The sequence below is a fragment of the Mastomys coucha genome, unplaced genomic scaffold (genome assembly GCF_008632895.1).
Source record: "Mastomys coucha isolate ucsf_1 unplaced genomic scaffold, UCSF_Mcou_1 pScaffold7, whole genome shotgun sequence".
Classification (NCBI taxonomy): domain Eukaryota; kingdom Metazoa; phylum Chordata; class Mammalia; order Rodentia; family Muridae; genus Mastomys; species Mastomys coucha.
In genome coordinates, this window is record NW_022196913.1 from 76,193,335 (window position 1) to 76,201,481 (window position 8,147).

An 8,147-nucleotide genomic window follows, 5' to 3' on the forward strand; every position below is an offset into this window, starting at 1 on the left:
GGTTTTTCGAGAGAGGGTTCCTCCGTGTAGCCCTGGCTGTCCTGGAACTTACTCTGTAGACCAGGTTGATCTTGAACTCAAAGATTTGCCTGCCTCTGCTTTCTGAACACTGGGATTAAAGTGCCACATCCACCCAGCTGAGATTCTCATTTTAAAATGGAATGAAACAATGTGTGGTGGTTTACTCCTGTAGCCCAAAATGTGTGAGATAGAACTAGGAAGGTTGTGAGTTCAAGGCCAGCCTGGACCATGTAGCAAGAGCCTATCATAAAATAAGACATAAGAAAACAGAACAAAATAGTAGAATAAAATGGTGGAAAATGTATTTCAAACTCAGTATTTAGTATTTAAGACTGTATCCCACCCTGGGCAGTGGTGCCCCACCTTTTAATTCCAGCACACAGGAGGCAGAGGCAGGCAAGATCTCTGAGGTCGAGGCCAACCTAGTCTATAGAGTGAGTTCTAGGGCATCCGGGGCCACACAGAAAAACCATGTCTCAAAAAATCAAGCCCTTCCCTGAAACCCTCCCCCTGCCAAAGAAAAAAACCCAGAATGTATCCTACATTTTAGCAATTACCATTAAGAAGTCTGAAAGTCTCTTGGGATATGGTGATACATTTCTCTGTTCTTGACACTTGGGAAGCAAAGGCAGGCAGATCTCTGTGTATATAATGAGTTCCAGGACAGCCAGAGCTACATAGTGACAAACAAACAAACAGAAGAAGTTAGAAGTCTAATGTTTCTTGACCAACTGGCGTCTGCTAAATAGGCCACAAATCAGGTGCCAGCATCTGCCTGGACTGGATAAGGACCGGGATCTCCAGTGCAGTCCATTCACAGACAAAAGCCTTGGCGTGGTCCAGCTTAGTCTCTGAGCCAGGAGTGCATCTGTCAGAAGAGCCAAGACATCCTGAAGGCGTTAGCTCTGGGACTGGATCTGAGAGATTGTGCAGACTTGCTTACTGATAGCCATTTGCAGACCAATAGAGCTATGGATTGGAGACAGGAGGAGACTGAGCTATGAAGAGAAGTTTTTAAATGCAGAAAAACATATTGGGGAGCTGTCTGGGCTCCTGCCCTTGAGACCAACTTCCTATACATTCCATGCATGTGGGTACTCTGAATAAATCTCACTATTCAGGAACAACTTAAGTGAGTCTTGACTCCTGTTTAGAATCACCATGGCATCTAGAAGAAAGACCGTCTGTATAGAAACTTACATGGGGCTACCAGAGCTTCATCTTGGAGAACATATGGCCTGTTCCTTAAACTCTTCATCATATGGCTTGGTTTGAGCATCTTCATTCTTAGTGCTGTCATTCTCTGAAAAGACAACTTTGCAGGCCTGGAGAAGTAGCCCAGTGGTTAAGAGCTGTTGCTGCTCTTCCATAGGACGTCAGTTTTTTTCCAGTCACCATGTGGGTAGCTTACAACCACCTGTAACTTCAGTTCCAGGGCATCCAATACTCTCTTCTGAACTCTATGGGGACCAAAACTCATGCCACACAGTCAGATACACACACACATACATATGAATAAAAAAGCTTTATTAAAAGATTCATTTATTTGTTTTGTGTATATATGAGCACACAGTAGCTGCCTTCAGACACACCAGAAGAGAGCATGGGTTTCCCACTACAGATGGTTGTGAGCCACTGTGTAGTTGCTGGGAATTGAACTCAGGACCTCTAGAAGAGAAGTCAGTGCTCTTAATCACTGAGCCATCTCTCCAGCTCAGCTTCTTTTAATCTTAAACAAACAAACAAACAGAAACAAAAAACTTTTGGAGTTTTTTTTTTTTACTTAATAAAAAACCTTTTTATTTTTAAATTGACATAGCCATCTTTGAAAAATGGGAAGGACAGACTGTTTCGTAATATTAATTTTTTTTTCAGGATTCCTAAGAAGTCCCTGTCTTAGTCTTTGTTCTGTAGCTGTGATGAAACACCATGACCCAAGCAACTCTTAAAAAAGAAAGCATTTGCCGGGCAGTGGTGGCGCACGCCTTTAATCCTAGCCCTTGGGAGGCAGAGGCAGGCGGATTTCCGAGTTCGAGGCCAGCCTGGTCTACAGAGTGAGTACCGGGACAGCCGGGGCTACAGAGAGAAACCCTGTCTCAAAAAACCAAAAAAAAAAAAAAAAAAAAAAAAAAAAAAAAAAAAAGCATTTAATTGGGGCTGGTTTACAAGTTCAGAAGTTTAGTTCACAAAGGGCGTGCTGGCATCTAGACTTGATATTGGAGAAGTAGCTGTGTGAGCTACATCCCAATCAAGAAACAGGGACTGGGCCTGGCATGAGCTTCTGAAACCTTAAAGCCCACCCCCTAGCAACACACTTCCTCTAACAGGGCCACACCCATTCCAAGAAGGCCTCAACATCCTAATCCTTCTGAATTAGTACCACTCCCTGGTGACTAAGCATTCAGATGGCCTATGGGGACCATTCCTATTCAAACCACTACACACCTCATATATCAAAACCCAGGCAGGTCAACTAGCATGTAGTGGTCAGAGCAGACATGCAAATGTTTCTGATTGATGAGGTACGTTGGTTGTCATAGCAACACATCGCACCCATGAGGAGTCCTGTTCCAGAAACTTCAAAACTTTAATCGGCTCCTCTCTATTTTTACAAATAAAACAAAGCACGCCTACTATGTGAATGCACTGCCTACTATACAAATGCACTCTACCCTAGAAAATGCCCATTGATTTTTTCTCATAGAGACCCAGCTGCTAAGGATGTCTTAGTGTGAGCAGGGTGTGGCAGATGTGAAGGTCGGTGTCTCTGGCATGTCGGTTGGAGGTATTATCAATGAGGGCAGGATATAAAGTGTTTGTATGGCTAAGAGGCCATCTAGGGGAGACAGGAAAGGTCTGACTTAGAGTATGAGATAATAATCAGACTCTATGAAGGACCAGAAAGACCAGCTTGGTTCTCTCTCAACATCTCTTGGTAAACTTGAAGCCTACACAAGGCTCTGAACAGCTTAGATTCTGAATGAATGAACCAGCTGTCTATGTTCAGGTTTTAACTCCTACCAGAAGGAAGATCAGAAGCAAGTTCTGGGACTTCCCTGTCCTTCTCTGTACAATGGCTGTCATAAGAACGCTTGCCTCAGAGTTGTGATGGAGATGAAGTGAGCCAGTGTTTGAACCCTGACCATACTTGTGCAGAATGTGTTCACCCACTGAGCATGGCCACTGTTCTGACTTTTCATTTCTTTGTTTTGTTTTTCCAAACAGGGCTTCTCTGTGTAGTCCTGACTGTCCTGGAACTCGCTCTGTAGACCAGGCTGGCCTAGAACTCACATAGATCTGACTGCCTTTACCTCCCGAGTGCTGGGGTTAAAGGTGTGAGCCACCACAGCCCTGGTGTGCCACCATGGCAGGGCATACTTTTCTCACATTGTATTGTTACCATTCATGACATTTCGTTTGTTGAAACGCTGTCTTCATTAAATTACTGTGTCAGCAGCCATCTTGCCACACGCAGGAGTCTACACGCAGACAGCTAATTTTCTGTTGGCTTGTCTGCTTCCTGCCTGTTGGACTGCAAGATCTTCTAATTGGGTGGAATTGACTCCTACTGGCCTGAGGGCTACAGAGCTCTGAGCTCTCCTAGCAATCCGGAAGTGTCTGCCCCTCAGGTGTGGGCAGAATGCCCACAGTGACAAAAAAATGAGAAGGAAAGGGACCTGGGTTTTAGAGAACTAACTTGTAAACAGAAGTAAAAGGTAGGTTATGTGGAGGTTTTCAGTGTTGAGTCTGCCAGGTTCCTCGTTACTTTATAATCTCCACAGCCGACTCTGGCTTCTTCCCTTCTCAGCAGCTGTGCATATGAGACAGGGAAGTTACAATGGTATCCTAAACACACACACACACACACACACACACACCTTCTTTTTGCTATTGTGTCTTTTAAGGCAGGGTCTCCTGTGATTCAGGCTGCCCTTATGTTAAACCTGCTTTCCCCTCCAAGTGTTGAGAGCAGCCAGGCATGTGTATATGGCACTGGGATAGAGCCCAAAGTTTCATGCATGCTAGGCAAGCACTCTAGAGTCCCTACATGAATGTAGAAAGTCATATTTATTATGTGTATGAGCCTCAGTATAGATTCTACATTGTACTGTATTATTTATATTTACACACACACATCTGTATATACACACAGACTCTTTTCCCCTTCCTTATGAATGTGAACCGTGTGGACTTTCTAGACTAGCTCATGGGGGCTAACGTGTGTGGATGTGTACACAAATATTATCCCAATTAGCTGGTTATTTTAAACACTCCAAAAGAAAAATTTTACTTACAACTACCTTTCTTTAAGCATGTTTTATCAGAAACAGTCCCTCACTTCTCTTTCCTGGGCTGAGTAGAATCCAAGGTCTTGCTCATTTAGACAAGTATTCTCCAGAAGAATTCAAACCCAAGCCCCAAAATAGCTTTCAAAACATACACATTAGCTACAGTTTATTGAGGGGAAAGAGCTTTCTCTTCTGCAGCAACTCTGAGAAAAAATAATAAACATTTCTAGACTGTATCAGGCAAGATAGCACCCTTCACAGAGACTTTCCCAGGATCACAATATTCTCGCTTCTTTAAAATGGAAGGAAAAATAGAGGAGGAGGAGGAGGAGGAGGAGGAGGAGGAGGAGGAAGAGGAAGAGGAGGAGGAGGAGGAGGAGGAGGAGGAAGGAGGAGGAGATTTCCATTCTATTATCTTTGGCATTTTGTACCAGTCTGGGGTTTCTCAAGTTTTGAGACAAAAGCACACATTTATTTCAGACATTTTTTAAAAAAAGAAGTTCTGAATGCCTTTGTGGTCTCTCCCTTGAGCTGTCTTCAGGAACCTATTTATTTTGCTTCTTTACCTTGCAGACTGGTAACGGCTCCCAGCCAGGCTCAACCCAACCCTCTCGTGCCCTGCAGTCATCGCGGCTTTAAAAGAAAACCGATTCTCTGGAATGCTGTGCGTGCACATGCCTGTCCTAGCAGCAGGCCCCACCTGCCGAGCAGGTACGCCAGATCCCCACCGCGGCCTCTCTAGCCACATTCCAGCCCTGTAAACTCTTCCTCTCTAATTGTTACCTGTCAAACTGGTCAACCCCGCACTTGGGGCCGGTCCAAACGTGCGCATGTTCCCACGAAACGTTAAACCTGCAAACCTTTGTGACCTTTCCGTAGTTCCCCCAAACCCCTCGATTATTTTCTCCAAGGCTTATGGAAAGCCAAAGGATGACTTAACTAGCACAGAGACTCTCTTCTCTCCTTCCTCGTAGATGTTGAAACTAATGGCAAACGGTGTGGAGTTTCTAGACAAGCTCACCAGAGGTAATCCAAGATGACAGGAAGTCCCCTGGGGGAGCCAGGGCTCCCGATGTGAAGCCTACTAAATCCTCACGGCAATCACATGACCAAGTGGAAAACAGATGGGAACTTGGTGAGTTAGGGGTGAACATCGTCTTTTATTTGCTCCTTAACCCTGGGCTGGCAGCCAAGACTGTGGCCCATAGCTCAGCCCCCAAATTTCTCTATTGATGGCCTCTGGAAGGTTCCCAGTACTGTCTGAACCTCCATTTCTTTCTTGTAATAAAGAAAAACGGTTCTCTCAGCCAGAGCCCTATGGGGCTTTGTTACTGTTGTGGGTGTTTTGTTTTGTTTCTGTGCTGGGTGAGCGAGCACAAGCCTCGCAGGAGCTGGGCAAGAGCTCTGCCAGTAAACAACACATCTCCAGCCCCAAATCCACAGTCTTTTATCTCTTTGATGACGCCCAAACTAAGCAGTCATGGCACTGGTGTGGGAATGTGGTGTCCTTTGCCATGCCATGCTTTGGGTAGGGTACCTTGGATCAGTTGAGGACTTATGTAAAGTTGCCAGGCTTGGGGACTTCCCTCCAGTCTGGAAAAACCCCAAGCTTCCCCTCTTGGGGACATGGGGTTAGAATACAGGCTGTCTTCGTAGATGCTGTATTTCCCCTCACGATTCCATTCTTGTTGAATTGAAGAGACAGGGTATATTTGTTTGCTTTTGTAAACTCTGACTCTGTTTTTATTCTGCCCGTGACAGATTCAAGACTATAACGTAAGCCTACTGCATCCTAGTCCCTCATTGGCTGATACAGACCTGGGGTGCAGAGAGGAGACCTGAGCTGGCTGCTGGCCCTCTGCTCACCTAGGGGGCTGTTGGAGATAGAGAAAACGTAGATTGGAGACGTCATTCTCACAGGAATAAGTGGCATGGAAAGGTGTCCCCCAAGGTTGCTCTAAAGATGGAATTTCAAAATTCCAGCGTGAGAACACAAGCCTCCGAGTGGAGTCTGAGACAGCGTTGGGCTGTCAGGCCAGTTTGCTGGGAACCCTTTTCCCTTGCGCAGGACAGGTTATGCTACAAAACTTGGGAGCAAGTCATGCAGCGCGGGAACTGGTGCTTCCTGCTTGGTCTGTCCAGCTCAGACTTGTCCACCAGAGCCAAACCTGCTGGACTGGCTCCCAGGAGAGAAAGCTCCTCAGGGCCCTGAGCTGATGGAGTCTGGTAGTCTGCAGGCCTGTTTAGCATCCTCCTCCCATCTGCTCTCTTTGGGCAGCAGATGCCCACGTGGCATATGCTCTGCAGGCTGGTCATCCATGAGGCTGCTCAGTACTGCTGTTAAAGGGCTGTGGGTACTAAGGGGATCATCAGGACTCGGACAGGGCAACAGGCTCTTTACCTGCTCGTGAAAATGGCCAAGGACACATAGGCCACCGTGTTAGTGCTTTAAGATAACTTTTCAAAAGTATTCACTTAATAAACCTAATTTGTATTACTTCCCTCTTACTAAATATCACAATTTCCACAAGTAATACATTGTATATCCGTTTACTTTGATCAAGACCCAGTTTTAGAGCTCTCCTCCCTGCTCACCCACACACCAGCTACGGAACACTGGATAAGTTACCTGGACCCTCTGAGTCTACACTTGGTTATCCACAGAGGGAGAGCAATTGTCCCATTTCCCTGAAGGTATCAGTGTGAGGAGTGTATGAAGCCAGGTTCTGAGCCTTACTTGCAGCTTGCTCACAGTAAACTTCAGTTTGTTTGTTTTTTTTTTTTTGACACTACTGTTGATGTAAAGCTTGCTAAAATAGTGACCCAGCTTCAGAATGCTGTGCCATCCCGAAAACAACAAAAAAGGACCCGATTTAAGCCGTCAAGTTGGCAGATGTAGCTCAGTTGTGAAATGCTTACCTAGTCTGTATAAACCTGGGAGGCAGAGGCAGATCTTTGTAGCATAGTGAGTTAGAGGCCATTATGAGCTACAGGAAACACCCCCTTACCTCTCTCTCACACACACACAAGGGAGAGGGGGTGGTCACATGGGTCCATGTACCCCTCACCCCTACATCTGTCATTGGCAGTACGGGATAAGGAATGTGAAGCACATTTTAGCATCAAAGGATGCAAAGTATGAAAGAGAGGATGACTACGGTTTGAGGAATTTGTGGTGACTTCCTCCACTGGCTCAGCTAATCTGTCTGATTGCAGGGCTGTAGCCACCTCAGCTGAGCAGTAGTTTCTTTCCACTCTTCCCTGATGCCACTACACTGGCCCCAAAGCAGTGATCAGTGAAGGAAGACAGATCCAAACACAGAGAATCCAATAACTGGGTAAACAGCTCCCCAACCCCCGAGTGATGACAGGTTCTGACCTTTCTAAAATAGGCCCAATTCATGACTCGCTGAAGTCTACATCCTGCCCTGTAGAGAATGGCTGCCGATGGGCAGGTCGAGTGTGGTTTGCTGGATGTTTGACCCAGGGATGAGGAAGGAAGCAGACTCATCAAGGTTCATGAGGAACACGGGGCCTGTTCCACCAAGATTTGCTGGGGCAATACTAACTGTAACCAGTATGTCCAAGGGATCGCAAAGCAGCCGACTGTACTTCCCAGGTCTCTTTGGTGTGTATGAACTTCCTATGACCTCATCGCTTCAATGCTATGTAGAGCACTAAACGCAGCTTCTGAATAACACAGTGGCCTCTCACCTGGTCCCCTAGCAGCAGTTCTGTGACCTTTGCTGTTCTTGCTCAGTATAGCTTGGTAGACTCCCTGATTTATCGCTTTCTACTCGAAGGACACTCATCCTTCATCCCCCACCTAATCCTACT

The 8,147-nt window shown here is 46.0% G+C and overlaps 1 long non-coding RNA gene across 4 annotated transcripts in view; it reads left to right on the plus strand.

The window, feature by feature from the left end:
* Positions 1 to 6,844, plus strand: part of LOC116082058 — a 12,874-nt gene extending 6,030 nt beyond the window's left edge. For 3 of the 4 annotated variants that reach the window (XR_004115150.1, XR_004115149.1, XR_004115151.1), the window contains 3 exons: positions 4,884 to 5,021; positions 5,285 to 5,445; positions 6,072 to 6,844. This is a non-coding gene — a long non-coding RNA (uncharacterized LOC116082058). Of the gene's footprint in view, positions 1 to 2,032; positions 2,076 to 4,883; positions 5,022 to 5,284; positions 5,446 to 6,071 lie in introns of those variants that run through there. The other variant, XR_004115152.1, reaches the window with a different exon arrangement.
* Positions 6,845 to 8,147: the final 1,303 nt, after the last annotated feature.